The sequence below is a fragment of the Corvus hawaiiensis genome, chromosome 24 (assembly GCF_020740725.1).
Source record: "Corvus hawaiiensis isolate bCorHaw1 chromosome 24, bCorHaw1.pri.cur, whole genome shotgun sequence".
Lineage (NCBI taxonomy): Eukaryota > Metazoa > Chordata > Aves > Passeriformes > Corvidae > Corvus > Corvus hawaiiensis.
The window spans coordinates 8,866,170-8,880,126 of record NC_063236.1 but is presented as its reverse complement, the minus strand read 5'-3'; the positions used below and the strand labels follow the sequence as shown (position 1 = coordinate 8,880,126).

The window sequence follows — 13,957 nt, the reverse complement described above, 5'->3', positions numbered from 1 at the left end:
GCGGGATCTGTGGGAATGCAGTGCGGGATCTGTGGGAATGCAGTGAGGGATCTGCAGGAATACAGCGAGGGATCCCAGGAATACAGCGAGGGATCCCCTTGGACGCCGCAGCCCAGCGTGGCCGCACTTCGGGGTGGTGATTCCTGCTTCCCACCCCGCTGGAAAAATGCCGATCCCACCCGCCATGCCAGGGCTTCGCACGGGCAGGATTCCCCCCGCGGCCCAGCTGTCCCACCGGGATTGCTCTGCCTGCCGGAATCACCTCCACGCCCAAGATCTTGGCTCCTGCATTTTCCCTGCAGGATCAGGGGCCTTCCCCTCCCTCTCCATCAGCCTGTGCACCTTCCACGGAGCCCAGGCAGGGGCTGGGCAGTGAGTTTGCTCCCGGAATAACGAGGATAGTGGGAATGCAGGGTGGCAGCTTGGACTGGGGTGCTCCAGCACTGTCTGGGAAGTGAGGAGGCCCCAGGTGAGGGTGCTGAGATTTGGGAAAATCCCTCTGCTCCCTGCTGGCTTTTCCTGGGTCCCTTCCCAGCGATCCTGTGCCTGAAGCATCATCTCGAGAGGGGACAGATCCCAGCAAGGTCCCGGGGACTGGGACACAACGCGGCCGGGCTGCGCAGGCAGCTGCGGCTGGGGGAGCGGCAGGAGGAAGGGAGGCTCCCTCATTGTCCTTTCCAGAGGGAAAAGGGACAGTCCCGCGCGTGGAAGCGCCAGGAAACACTTCCAGCTCCTCGCTCCGGGCCGTGCCTGCCCTCGGGGCCACACAGCCCCATCCCTCCCTCCTCCGGGCGCTGCAGAAATTCCATCTGCAGCATCTTCCCGGGATTCGATGCATTTCACGTCCGACTGCAGGAGCCGGAGGATCCCCTGGCTGCTGACCTGCACGGAAACACCCGGCTGCTGCAGGCAGGGACGGGAGAGAGGAGGAGGAAAGGCCATTCCTGCAGCCGGCTCCAGGCGTGGGATGCTCCAGCGGGTGCCTGGTGAGGCGAGACGGGCACAGAGCGCATCCAGGGATGGGGAGAGGTGGGAAAACAATGCCAAGGAGGGAAGCGAGGAATGGGAAGGGATGGAAGGCAGTGGGTCAGGAGCCGGCACAGCAGAATCCAGCGGGGGATACGGAGCTGGCGCACGGCGTGGATGGGTTTGGGCTCAGTAGAGCCGGGCCCGTGGGATCAGCTGCACCTGGAGAATCCGCTGGATACCAGGACAGCCCCCTCTGGATGAGCTTCCCCCAAAACGGGGAGCAACACCTCAGCACCCTGCCCGTGGCTCCAGCCTTTTCCACCTCCTCCAGGAGCCCCCGCCAGCACCCAGCACACTCCAGTAAATCCAAAACGCCGCTGGGATGAGAAATCCATGGATTTAACACCCCGTGGAACACCCAGGGGCACGGCACACCCCGGGGATGCCGGAGCAGGTAGCGGGATGAGCTTTTCCAGCTGGATTTCCCCATGGGGATGCGAGCAGGGCTCGGCTGTTTGCTTTCTCCTTCCTTTCCCCCCCCCCTTTCCCTGGGAAATCTCCTGCTGACTCGGGAAACACCCTCGGGCAGGGAGGAGACGCTTCCCAGCCACAGCTTTGCTCCTTCCCTTCGTTTTTTTGGCCAGTCCAGCTGGGGTCAGATTGGAGAGCAATCCGTCACTGGGGAAATAACACCACTGCAGGCCTCCTCCCTCAGAGAAACCTCAAAAGACAGCATTTAAGGCGAGCTTAATTTGGACAACTAAAAATAGCCAGCACCAGTCACACTGGAAAATGCAGGATGTGGAGCTTCACCCTCTCCCAGCTCCAGCCTGGACACGGGGCTTTGCGGCCCCCAGCCCCACAGATTTGTCCCTAGGGATGAGCACGGCCTTGCTCCCACAAGGAATCCAGCAGGACCCTCCAAGGGCCCATCCCAGAGCCCTGCCTGGCTGCTCCGATGGAAGTGCGGGGACCCAAACCTTTCCCAGGCAGGATGTGGTGACTCAGAGCCACGTCTGCACCGGGACACCCAGGAAAGATCCCAGCCACGCTTCCCAGCTTCTCCCAGCCCGGCCAAGTTTCTGATCCCAGCTCCCCACAGCTGATTCAGCAGGCAGGCCTGTGCCATCGGGATAAATCCTGGTTGTCATTCCAGCTTTCCTGCTGCTCCAGAGGCTGCCACCCGCACTGCCACGCTTGCCAGGCGCGATTCCAGCCTCGCTCCGACCATCCCGGGGCTCCTCCAGCACCACCCTGGCATTCCCAGCTGCCGGCACGGCCACAAATCCAGCCTGCCCTCATTTCCCTGCAATCGCCTTCCTTGCACCGAGCTCTCCATCCTTGCACTAATCCCTCCCTTGCTCCAGAGGCAGGAATAATGTTTAACTCAGGTTCACGCCGGAGCACAAGCTCCCTCCCAGCCCGGGTCACCCCCAGGCATGTCCCCGTCACCGAGGCCGTGCCGGATCCGTGCTGCTGGCACGGCCACGTGCCCGGCTCCGGCAGGAAGCCCCTCTGGAGCGGGAAGCTCCGGGAAGCTCTCGGCACCACGCGCTGCCGGCTGCCAGCTGCAGCGATCCGTCACGGCGGGGATTGGGACGCAGCCGGGCTGAGCTGTGCAGGTGCCACATGAATTCCACAGCTGGCAGATCCCGCTCGGAGCCATCCCATTTCCCCCGGCTCATCCCAAAATCAGGGGGCTTTGACAGAACAAGGATGAGAGGGGACAACGCTGGAGGATGGAGCCATCTCCTCGCTCATCCCGGTGTCGCTGGGCTGCCTGTGGGATGGCAGGAGTAGGAAAACAGCTTTCCCACTGGATCCCGGGATGTGCCCCCAGCAGCGCTCCAGCAACACGGGGTTATTTTTAAGAAGCTGGCGAGAAGGTGGGAAGAGAGGCAAGGAGCTGGAATGCCACGAGGGCCACGCCACCAAGCCTCTGGAAAGGCTGGAGCCCCGCAGAGGCGAGGCATCGGCATTCCCAGGCAGGAACAAAAGGCGAGAAGCGAAAAGCCGAGGGCATTCCAGGGGCCACGGGCACCTCCCGGGGTGGCGAAGGGACAGTAAAGCTCCAGCTGCCGCAGCAGGGTCCTTAATTAGCATCTTCGAAAATCAGACACCTTCTGCCCGAAATCCGAGCCCGGACCTGCAAATCTGATCACCGACCCCGATGCTCAAAGAGCAAAGGTCACTTCCAACCCCACACAGGCCCTGCCACCGCCCCGCGGGGCTGCGCTGCCCCGCGCTCCCCCCGGCGCCTGCATTCACCCCCTGCCCACCGCCAGCCCCCCCAGACCCAGCAGAGGCAGCACGGTGAGGGCCAGCGGCTTATTTTTAGCCTGGAGAAGGCAGGAGCCGGGAGCAGCCATCCCGACTCTTGCCCTTGGCATGGGACACGCCGCTTTCCCCCCCGGCAGCGAGAGCCCCGGGCCCCCCGCACCCCGCTGCCCCCGGCTCTGCAGCGCTGCGTCCCCCCCGGGGCTGGCATCACCTCCCCTGGCACGGCTCCTGGGCCCGGGCAGGAGGAGGAGGATGCTGGGCTCAGCCCTGGAGCCGGCCCCGCGGCACAAGCAGCGGGATTATTTACAGCTCCTTAACGGAGCGAGGCAGGGCTGACCTTTGCGAGCCGCAGACAAAGAGGAGATGTCGGGAATCGCTGCTGCGGGACCCTTCCCGGCCCGGCGGGAGGAGCGGGGGGCCAGACCCACGCTGGAGAGGGTTCGGCAGCGGGGAGCCGGCCAAGGCCACGGAGGAGAAGCCAAGCGCGCTGGGATCCCAGCCTGGGAAAAGGAGGGATCGGATTCCTCCCTGCCCGGCCCCGCCGGACAAACTCTTCCGGGTGGGGACTCCTACGCGCTCTGCCCGGGCTCAGCCGCAGCTCGCTGCTTCTTCCCGCAGCCCACGGCTGCCTCGGCGGCAGGAAAACGCAGGGATCCGGCACGGAATGGGAAAATCGCGGCTGGTTCTCGCCCCCGGCACCCCGCTCGGCTCAGCCCCAGCTGCCGACTCATCCCGGCCGTGGAAGCGTCGAAGGAAAAGTTTCCCCGTCAGCACAAAACGCGGACACTTGGCCCAAGCTTCCCCTTGGCTGCTGCTGCCGCCGCCCTGGGCAGGAGTTCCCCCCGTTGGGGACACGCCAGGGCCCGGCCCCGGGTGGCCGCAGTGGGCGGGGGTGGCAGGGGACAGGCCCGGGCTCTGCAGTGGGGCGCTGGTGTGGCCCCAGGGGCTGCCACAGCCCCTCGTGCCGCAGGGAAGGAAGGGATTCCCGAGGCCAGGAGCTCTCCCTGTGGCACTGGATGATCCTTCCCACGTCCCTTCCCTCGCTGCGAAGCTGCGGGATTTGGGCAGAGGGCTGCTGGTGTCCCAGCTGTGTGTCCCCTCCCCAGCCTGCACCCTCCTGGTCCCTGTTTAGGTCCCCATTTAGGACTTGATGCCATGATCCAGAAGCCCAGAAATCCCAGGGAAGCTGCCCAGGAGCACTCAGCATCCCACCAGGATCCCCATGTCCCTCACCACCGGCCTGGGCTGCAGTGGCCTGGCTGCCCTGGAGAGAGCAGGGCCGGCCCAAAAGGGAATCCCACAGCCCCAACTCCTGATTCCAGGGCTGTGCATCGGCTTCCCACGTTCAAATCCGACACCCCTCCCCGAAGCTCACAAATGCAGGAGGACTCTGAGCTCAGCTGTTACTCACAGAGAGCTCTCCCAGGATTTGAGGTGCTTAATTAGCGGTTTAAAGGAGTCACCAGCCAGGTGGATGACGCCCCAGCGGGTGTCATTTGCTCTGCAGGGCTCAAGCTTCCCTCCTGTCCCTATCCAGGCTTCCCTTCTGTCTCTTTTCCCTTTTCCTAATGATCCAGCAGAGGGGCAGGGTTTATAAGTACATGGAAACTCTATAATCGCCGTGCATTAAAGCCAAGAGCAACTAATTAAAACATCAAAGTCACAGGGTTCATTAGCTCGGCCTCGGTGCTGGCAGGAGGTGACAGGGAACGTGCCTGTCACCCGACTGCTCCCAGGGACCCCAAGGCTGGCCCCGCACCCCAAAACACATTCCCTGTCCCAGTGGCACTGGGAAAACCAGTGGGGAGCTCTGGGCTGGGCAGGATCCTGTCACCTGCCTGTCCCTGTCCCCCCGCTGGTCACCTCTGCCTGCACCAAAGTGGAGAGGAGGGAGGCTGGGGACAGCTCTGCCACCCTCTGCCATCAACGCTGCTTCCTCCAGGAGCATCTCCAGCACCAGCACCACCCATTGGATCCCTGTTCCCACCCAGCACAGCACGAGGGGGAGAGGGATAGGTTCAAATTCCCAGCTCGCCCCCACTGATTTATCTCCTCCTCTGCACACCAGATCCCCACGGGTGTGCCAGAACAGCCATTCCTTACCGGGAATGCTGCAGGCATCCAGCAGCATCCCCTGATCCTGGAGTTCCCAGCAAGCCAGGGGAGGTGGGGACCACCAGGGAAGTGGCACCGCTTGTGCTGCAGTGGCCACTTTCCATCTAAGGGCCTGCATCCCATTGCTGTGGTCATACTGAGCACTGGTCACTTCCCAACGGACCTGCATCCCACTGCTGTGGTCATACTGACCATTGGCCACATCCCCATCTAAGGACCTGCATCCCTTTGCCATGGTCACACTGACCATCGGTCACTTCCCAAAGGACCAGCATCCCATTGCCATGGGCACTCTCATCACTGGTCACTTCCCAAAGGACCTGCATCCCATTGCCATGGGCACTCTCCTCACTGGTCACTTCCCAAAGGACCTGCATCCCTCTGCCATGGGCACTCTCATCACTGGTCACTTCCCAAAGGACCTGCATCCCTCTGCCATGGGCACTCTCATCACTGGTCACTTCCCAAAGGACCAGCATCCCATTGCCATGGGCACTCTCATCACTGGTCACTTCCCAAAGGACCAGCATCCCATTGCCATGGGCACTCTCATCACTGGTCACTTCCCAAAGGACCTGCATCCCATTTCCACAGCCACACCGAGCATCCCTCCCTGGGCTCCACGTCCCTGCCCCAGCCGCTCCCGGAGCCCAGCGGGATCTCCGGGCTTTCACCCCAGGTTTTCCGCTGGCTCCTTTCCCAGCACGGCGCAGCCCTGCCCGGCGGGGAGGAGCCGTGGGCGAGGAGGAAGCCAGAGCTGCCAGCCCTTCCCCGGGCCCTGCGCGGGGAGCAGCAGCAGCAGCAGCAGCAGCAAGCGGGCGGCGGCCGCAAGTGCCCCGCACCGCAGGGATTTGAGTCCCCGAGTCCCCGCAGGCTCCATCCCGCGCTGCTGGAACGGGCGCGTGTGGCCACTGCGGGAAAACTCCGCTCGTGGCCTAGCAGGGAGGAGAAAACAGGAAAAGGAAAAAAAAAAAAAAAGCCAACCAAAACCACAACCCGAGAGAGGAGCGGGGAACGCGCGGTGAATCCGCGGCCCCGGCGAAGGGAGGGCAGGGAAGGAGCAGGGGGCAGGCAGGGAGGGACTCCCTGTCTCTCAGGGCTTGGGGACAAGGGGAAACTCCAGGCTCAGCTCCACCCCGGCCCTTTCGACTGCTGAACAATAGTGAAGAGGAGCAGCCGTCCCTCCCTGCTCTTACTCATCCTGCCCAAGGACCTGTGCCATCCTTCGGCTGCCCCCGCCCTGCCCGGCCTCTGCCCGGGGGCTCGGGCTCGGCGGCTCCCGGCTCCGGAGGCTGCAAGGCTCGGGTGACAGCGACAGATCCCCCGGGAAGAGATGCGGACCCACGGCACGCGAGCGGCGAGCCGGCAGCGCAGGGAATTCCCTCCGTCATCATCGCAAGCGAAAACAAAAAAAAAAAAAAAAAAAAAAAAAGAAAAAAGATAAAAAAAAAAAAAAAAGAAACCAACACCCAACAACAGCCTGCGCCCTCTCAAACCTCTCTACCTGCAAGCGCTCCAGCACTTCCCAGCGCTTTTCCAGCCGGGAAGGAGGCAGGGAAGGAGCCGGGGCTCGCACGGGGAGCGGCAGGCACGGCCCCGCCGGCGGCCAGGGTGGAACGGGGCCGGAGCCCGCGGGGAATGCGCGGTGCGAGGGGAGGAACGGGGAAGCGCTGCCTCCTGCCCGCCCTGGGCACTTCCCAGCTCCACCTGCACCATCCCGGCACTGGCACCTTCCCCGTGCCACGGCGATCCGCGTATCCAAGTCAATCCAGCCCGGCCGGAGGGAGTCACAGCGTGGAATTTGGGAAGCCCCCAAGCCCACCCAGCGCCCACCATTGAAGGAGGGTCCTCCACCCCCCACATACGAGGGGCAGCCCCCCTGAGCCAGCAGCCAGCCCACGGGTGGGATTCCGAGGGGGGGAGGTCACCCGAGGGGGCAGCCGGGGAGGGAAGCCCGGGGCTGGGGAGGGATCCCCGGGGAGCGGCGGGGTGGGGCTGGCGGAGCGCGGGGGCGTCAGCCTCTCTCGCTCATGATTTAATAATTTAGGTGCGTTTCAGTGCTCAGAGAAGCGAAAGATTGAGGGCAGTGTCTGGAGCCAGGCAGGGCGCAGGCAGCGGTGCAGCCCCTGCCTTGTCCACGCAGCCCGAGGGGGGTTTGGGTTGGGGGGGCTCAGCTCGGTGTCCCCCGGCCCCAGGACGGCTCTGCGTGCCCCGTGGCGAGCTCCGAGCACTCACCTCCACCCCAGCTCGCTGCCCTCGGCTCCTGCCCGTCCACCCACGTCCAGGGCTGCCCGTCCACGGCCACGGGCAGAAACTGGCTGCACTGGTTTGAGCTTCGCAATGCAAACCCCCACCCAAGCTCAGGTCTCCAGAGATAAGAGCACAATAACCTATTGTCCCTCCTCCCCTCCCAACATCTCCACTCGCCTCTGGCGAAGCAGGGAGGGACCACCCAGCTCCGCGCAGCCCCCCCCGCCCCCGCCGCCGGGCAGCCCACGGGGGGCACGGACCCACCGAGCCAGGCCAGGGATGCTGGGAGGCTCCAGAGCCGGGGCTGGGATGCAGGGAAAGCGCTGGGGGTAGAGGCAGGAGGAGGCGGACGAGGCCAGAGCCTGGCCGGCTTTCCTATAGATTTCCTGATTTATTTTTTAATTTATTTTCCGCCTCCCCACTCCTGTTTTCTGCCGTGGCTCTGCCCAGCTGGATTGGTGCAGGCAGGAGGGGGACGTGCCCAGCCGTGGCGTGGGCAACCCCCACGCACCTCCCCGCTGCATCCCACCCTCCCCACTGCATCCCACCCACCCCACCCGAGTCACCCCACTCCAGGCAGGGAGCAGAGCCCCCCCTGCTGCCCCACGGGTGGGGAAAAATCCACCCCAAACCCACCCACGCAGCACCTTCCCCGCTCTGTCCTTGGGCTGCCGCAAGCCCCCCTCCCCTTCCCCCGCCTCTTCCTTCCTCCATCATCCTCCTCCTCCTCCTCCCCGCAATGCCACAACTCGCTGCCTCCCAAAAATCCAGCAACACGCGCGAGCGGGAACCCCGCGCCCGCCCCCTCCCCCGCCTCAAGGGCAGGCAACAAGTTGTAGGATCCGACCGGAGCGTTCCCCCCACCCCAAATACCGGGGGGCTGCCGGAGTTACCCCCCACAAGATGGTTTGGGGGCTGCACGCCCCGCAGCCCCCCCCCCCCCCACACCCCAGAGCGGCCGGACCGCGCTCATCCCATCACCCCACCCCTCTCCCACGTGGGATTGAGATCGGGGGGTCCCACGCCGAGTCCCCCCCCCCATGCTCTAGGGACCCACGCCAAGCCCCCTTCCCCCATCCCACCTGCTGCACTGGGACGGAGCGGGGCGGGTGAAATCCCCGCTGCCAGCGCCCCACCCGCCCCGGCAGAGCGGTGGCAGCGATGCTCCCACCCACCCGCGCCCGCCGCCCCTACAAAGAAGCCCCTCCGAGACCGCCCCACGCCACTCCCGTGTGTCCCGTCCCCCCCCCCAGCACCTCAACCCCCCGCGGGACCCCCATGTGCGGCGCTGCCGGGGTCCCCCCTCTCACTCACCGGCTCCGGTCCCACGGCGCCCGGCTGGCGGCGGAGCCCCCGCGACTGGCCATGGGATGGAGGGGGAACGGTCCCGGAGCTAGCGGGAGAAAATGCTTGTCATGGCAACCCCCCGTGCCGTGCGGGGCCGTGCGGGGCCGGGCCGGCGAGGGAGGGGACGGCGGGCAAGGAGGGGGAGGGCTCGTCCCAGCCCGCCGGGGGAGGGGCTCCCTTAAGGTGGCTGCACGCCCCGACGGCTGCTTAAGGGGGACGGCGAAAGGAACGGGGTGAACCTCCCAGCGCGGGAGGAGAACCCCAAAACAGGGGCAGGACCTCACGGGCAGAGTGGGGGGTGCACGCCTGAAAAGGGTGGGGACACCCCCGGGCAAGGTGGGGACCCTCAGTTAGGGTGGGGACCCCCTCGAGCAGCCCCATACACCCCTAGGCAATGCGGGGACCTCTGTGGGCAGAGTGGGGTGTGCAGCCCAAAAAGTGTGGGGACACCCCGGACAATGTGGAGACCCCCCCCCCCGAAAGATAGGGAGTTCAGCCCCAAAAAGTGTGGGGACCCCCACGGGCAGCCCCATGCACCCCCAAGCAGTGTGGAGACCCCCCTGAGCAATGTGGGGTCACCCCTAGGGCAGAGTGGGGTGTGCACCCCCAAAAAGTGTGGGGACACCCCCGGTCAATGTGGGGACCCCCACGGTCAGAGTGGGGTGTGGACCCCTGGGCAGTGTGCAGACCCATCCCCAGAGCAGTGTGGGCACCCCAAAAAAAGCGAGGGCACCCTCGTGCCCCAACCCCTCCCCACTCCGGATGTGGGGGAGGCAGAAGGAGCACCGGGACCTGTGGAAAATTGGGGTTCTTTGTGGGGTTAAAGTGGTTTTGGGGTTCAGTCTGACCCCCCCGAGAGTGGCTGTCCCCTCATGGGACACTTGGGGGGTGCTGGCACCCTGAGATCCACGAGGGTCCAGCATGACCAACCCCCCCCCCTATTCCAGATCCCACCCTCACCCCTTTTTTTAAAGGAACCGGGATAAAATCCCCCATGGCATCGTTCCCAAAGCACGGATGGGAAAGCAAAGCAGTGGCCATCATTCCCAAAGCGGTGGCCATCATTCCCAAAGCGGTGGCCATCATTCCCAAAGCAGTGGCCTCGGGGCAGGGCCCAGCAGGGCTGGGGGGGGGCACCTTAAATCCCCCCCCGCGGGCCCAGTTTGGGCTCGCAGCGGTTCCAGTTAAACCAGTGGAACACCCGTACGGGCACAGCCCCTCATTAGCCCCTCATTAGCGCTCTGAACGGATTTTTTCCCCCCTTGAGGGCCTGCGCCTCCAGAATTTCACAATTCCACATTCCTGAGCGCTCCCAGGCTGGGAGCCGGGCCTGGATACGGAGCCCTTCGCCCTGGGAATTCCTCCTTTCCATTTTCCAGCAAAATCCCTCCCTCAGCTCACCGGGATGGACTTTCCCGCTCAGGTGAGCTGATCCACAGGTTGTTTTGGAGCAGGGAATGTTGTTTGAAGTCACCTGTGGATTTAATTCCCTCTCCGCGTCCTTTGGAGCACAACCTGGCCCTGAGCTTTGCTTTGAGGGGAGGAAAACGCCCTGGGCTGGGAATTCCTCCTCAGCATCTTCCTGGGGAGTTCACGGGGTTATTCCCTCTGAAAATAAAACATTTTAGGCCTGGAGATTCTCATGACAAGGCCAAAGGTTGAGCCTCAAAAACCAAACTCAGGCCTTTTCCATTGAACGGCTCCACGCTCACCTGACATAAAAAACGGGAATAAACACAAACACAGGGATTTTATCCCTCCACCAAAGTCAGACAGCCCTGACCAGACTGGTTCTCCATGACCAGCTTGGAACACCTTGGGAAAGAGGTGTTGGAGCAGCTGGCAGGCACCGCTTCCAACGGGCCGGGATGCAAAACTGCTATTGAGACGTAAGAGCCTTTTCCAACGGGTTCTGGGAGCTTGGAAGGCATCTCTGACCATCTGGATCCCAGCTCCTGGAAGGAAATCAGCCTTCCTGCCTCAGGGAAGCCGTGTGAGCAGGGCAGCTCGGCAACGCCGGGAACTTGCAGCCTCCTCGGGCTCCTGGATTGGGGTTGAAAGTGGGAAAAGCAGGTTTTCCACCCGACGCGGTGGCTGAGGGAGGGAGCGGCCAAAATCCGTGTGGGAAATGTTATTCCCGTGCAGTGACAGGCAGCGATTCCTGAACAGAACCATGACCAGACCCGGAGCCCCTTCCAGGCCACGTTTAAGGAGAAGCACGTGGAGGAAAAGGGAAAATCCTGGCAGGAGTGGGAGCATCCCCTCCAAACCGGCCCCGAGCTGTCCCCACACGCTGCGGACCGGGGAAAATTCCTTCAGGGAGTATTTTGGGACACTCTGAAGACCCTCTGTGTGTGTCCCTGCTTCCTAGGAGCCTGCCCGCCGTGCTGCCACTCCCCTTCAGCCACAGGATGGATTTGGGGTGGCAGTAGGGCAGGCTGGATTTGGGATGGTAGTGGGGACAGGCTGGATTTGGGATGGCAGTGGGGACAGGCTGGATTTGGGGTGAGAGTGGGGACAGGCTGGATTTGGGGTGGCAGAGGGGACAGGCTGGATTTGGGATGGCAGTGGGGACAGGCTGGATTTGGGGTGGCAGTGGGGACAGGCTGGATTTGGGGTGGCAGAGGGGACAGGCTGGATTTGGGATGGCAGTGGGGACAGGCTGGATTTGGGGTGGCAGTGGGGACAGGCTGGATTTGGGGTGGCAGAGGGGACAGGCTGGATTTGGGGTGGCAGTAGGGCAGGCTGGATTTGGGATGAGAGTGGGGACAGGCTGGATTTGGAGTGAGAGTGGGGACAGGCTGGATTTGGGGTGGCAGTGGGGACAGGCTGGATTTGGGGTGGCAGAGGGGACAGGCTGGATTTGGGGTGGCAGAGGGGACAGGCTGGATTTGGGATGGCAGTGGGGACAGGCTGGATTTGGGGTGGCAGTGGGGACAGGCTGGATTTGGGGTGGCAGAGGGGACAGGCTGGATTTGGGGTGGCAGTAGGGCAGGCTGGATTTGGGATGAGAGTGGGGACAGGCTGGATTTGGGGTGGCAGTGGGGACAGGCTGGATTTGGGGTGGCAGAGGGGACAGGCTGGATTTGGGGTGGCAGTGGGGACAGGCTGGATTTGGGGTGGCAGAGGGGACAGGCTGGATTTGGGATGGCAGGAGCTCACAGGAGAACTCCAAGGGAGATTCTGGATCCCGCCAGGAAGCCCCTGCTGTGCCTTTGGCCTCCTCATCCGCCTTGGATCCCGGCTGGATTGTCATTTATTCCCTTTTTTCCACCCCAAACGAGCTCTGGCCATGGATGCAGGGAGCAAATCCCCTTTCCCAGCTGCGATCCAGCCAGGAGCTCTCTCCTGGATGCAGGAGGGATTCCCAGGAGGGATTCCTGGATGGATTCTCCTTGTTCCTTGCCGGCTCCTCTGGATCCCCACCACATCCCAAAGGCCTCTCCCTTCCCATTCCCTGGAAAATCAGCCAAACTCCCCCAGTGACCGGCAGCACCCGAGCTCTCCATCTGGCACCTAAACCCCAACGGGAATCTCCGCTGTTATCCCGATTTTTGCCACCTCTTTTCTTCTCCCGACGCTTTTCTGGCTGCTCTGGAAGCGAAGCAGAGCAGTGCCCGGCCTGGGCAGTGTCAGACCTCGAGCGAGGAGACCCAGCAGCACCAAAATATCAAATAAATCACCCCAAAATAGAAAACGTCGCTCCAGCAGGCTCTTCCCTAAAAAAAAAAAAAATAAGAAATCCGGCTTCCCCGATGATTTCCCTTTAAACCCAGCCTCTAATATTTGTATTAATTTGCCTTTAATGCCTCCCAGGCTGGGAACTTGTAGGTGGAGTTTTTAGCCCAAAAAATGAATTAAATCAGCCGAGTTGTATCAGCCAAGTTACAAACCCATCAAAACCCGGGGCCAGATCCTGATCTCATCCCCCGGAGGGGGTAAATCCAGCGGGGAGGATTTTTTGTCGCGGTGCCGGCGAGCGGAGCTCCGGATTGGAGCCCCCGGGTTTCTCATGGAAACACTGAGTGACTTCTGAGCACAAGGCAGAGTCAGGCGTCTGTAAAATCTCTCTCCCGTTCAAGGGCTAAATTTAGGGATGGCCAGCGAGAGCGCCAGCGATGGGACTTGCGGTGCTCGGGGATAAATAACCCCTGGAGAGGCTTTGTTGGGAATACCGGGGGCTGCTGGGGGTGTCCTGCTGGGAAAAGGGGGTTTGGGGGATTTTTCCTGCTTTTTTTCCCCCACTTTTCCCTCTCCCTGCTCATCCCTGAGCTGCAGCACCCAGAGGTGCCTGTTCAAGGCTGGGATTCCTGCCTGGAATCTGCGGGATGCCGATGGAAAAGGTCCCATCACGATCCCATCAAATCCAAACCGATTCCCTGCCCTGCTCTGGGCTTTCCCCTCACTTCAGGGCCTTTGGAGCACCCAAAAATTCCCACCAAAAACCCCTAATTAACCATCGCCACACTAATGAACCTCCCCTAGCCCATTCCTGCTCCCAATTACTCCAGCAGCTCCGTTAATTCCTAATTAAGCAGCTCCTTCACCGGGGAAAAGGGGCTTGACAGGAGAAGCGAAAACGCCAGAGGAGGAATTTGGGAATTGGGAGGGATTTATGGCTGTAATTAGGAGGCAAAATTGTTTGCTCACCTACGGAATTCATCACCCAAGTGTATGGGAGCCTTTCCCTTCCCCGCACATTCCCGGTTGGAAGCACGGCAGGCCCTAAATCTGTTTGGGGCCCGTTATTAAACCCCCCAAATTTGTGACAGCTCAGGAGGAGCCTCTGGGCTGCTCCTTCCCGAGCATCCACGAGGTGAGGGAGAATTCCGGGATGCTGCATCCATGCTTTTCCATGGATCCCCCCCCCCCTCGCCAGCAGCGCTGGAGATCCGCAGGATCCCCTCCCGAGGGGGAAACCAACTCCAGGGAAAACCCCCGAGATCCTCGACTCCCTCCCTCCCGAAATGAACATTTTTCCCTCCAGTTCCGACCT

The 13,957-nt window shown here is 62.6% G+C and overlaps 1 protein-coding gene across 4 annotated transcripts in view; it reads right to left on the bottom strand.

Moving 5' to 3' along the window:
• ATP2B4 (ATPase plasma membrane Ca2+ transporting 4) overlaps positions 1 to 9,086 on the bottom strand; it is a 58,629-nt gene extending 49,543 nt beyond the window's left edge. For 2 of the 4 annotated variants that reach the window (XM_048327705.1, XM_048327709.1), the window contains exon 1: positions 8,929 to 9,085. The gene's annotated coding sequence lies outside the window, so the exon portion shown is untranslated. Of the gene's footprint in view, positions 1 to 3,586; positions 3,722 to 8,928 lie in introns of those variants that run through there. The other 2 variants (XM_048327710.1, XM_048327706.1) reach the window with 2 other exon arrangements.
• Positions 9,087 to 13,957: the final 4,871 nt, after the last annotated feature.